The 920-nt window shown below is 37.2% G+C and overlaps 1 non-coding gene across 1 annotated transcript; it reads left to right on the plus strand.

Annotated features, from left to right (window-relative positions):
- The first annotated feature begins 212 nt into the window (after nt 1-212).
- LOC116745254 lies at nt 213-315 on the plus strand. The gene has a single exon (XR_004347349.1). It is a non-coding gene; the product is annotated as a U6 spliceosomal RNA (small nuclear RNA).
- The last annotated feature ends 605 nt before the right edge of the window (nt 316-920 follow it).

Consider the following 920-nt stretch of genomic DNA (forward strand, 5'->3'; position numbering starts at 1 on the left):
GGAGAGAATTACTGGAACAATATCACAGAGTAAGGTGCTGGCATGGAAGAGTTAGCCTCAGATGGAATCATGGGCAATTCATCCATTGTTACAAGAGAAAAGGCAGGGTATCTGTACACAAAAGTGTTTAGTTGGGTAGAGATGCTGGGAATTTGTGCTTATTTCTCAGTGAAACAAGAGGAGAAGTCATCTTCTCTAAGCTAAGAGAATGCTTGCTTTGGCAGCACATATACTAAAATTGGAACAATACAGAGAGGATTAGCATAGTCCCTGTGCAAGGATTATATGCAAATTTGTGAAGCATCCATTAAAAAGGGGAAGGAGAAGAAGAAGAATAAGGGGAAGGGGAAGGAGAAGAAGAAGAAAGAGGAGGAGGAGAAGAAGAAGAAGAAGGGGAAGAAGGAGAAGAAGAAGTGGAAGATGTAGCTAATAGGAAAGTATGAAATAGTTGTCTAGGAGAGTGAAAAAATAAATTCACTAAAGAAATATAATATGATTGCCAGGCATCATCAATGGCCCACTTGATGTGCATAGTCACAAATTTAAAATGAGAACAGTCAGTATGGTTGTGCTTTTACCTCAAACACACTGAGCCACCTGGATGTAGACACATAGTAGACAGAGATACAAATGAAATCAAAACTCAGATTTTGGTCAAATGAACAGCATTTTCTCTATGATTTTACAGCTTCATTCTTCGTCAAATTATTTCTTTCATGGAAAATAGGATGAAACATATTTCTACCAATACAAAATTTTATCAATATCTACTCAATACTTGCCTCTTCATTTTGGTCTTTCAGTTTCACGGACCTCAGTTTCACTGTCTACCCATTCTGACCCTTCAATTTGATTCTTCAGGTTAGTCATCCAAGATTTTATCAACAGTTTTCACACATTGATTAATTTCTCCTTCCTTA

Source organism: Phocoena sinus, chromosome 1 (assembly GCF_008692025.1).
Source record: "Phocoena sinus isolate mPhoSin1 chromosome 1, mPhoSin1.pri, whole genome shotgun sequence".
Lineage (NCBI taxonomy): Eukaryota > Metazoa > Chordata > Mammalia > Artiodactyla > Phocoenidae > Phocoena > Phocoena sinus.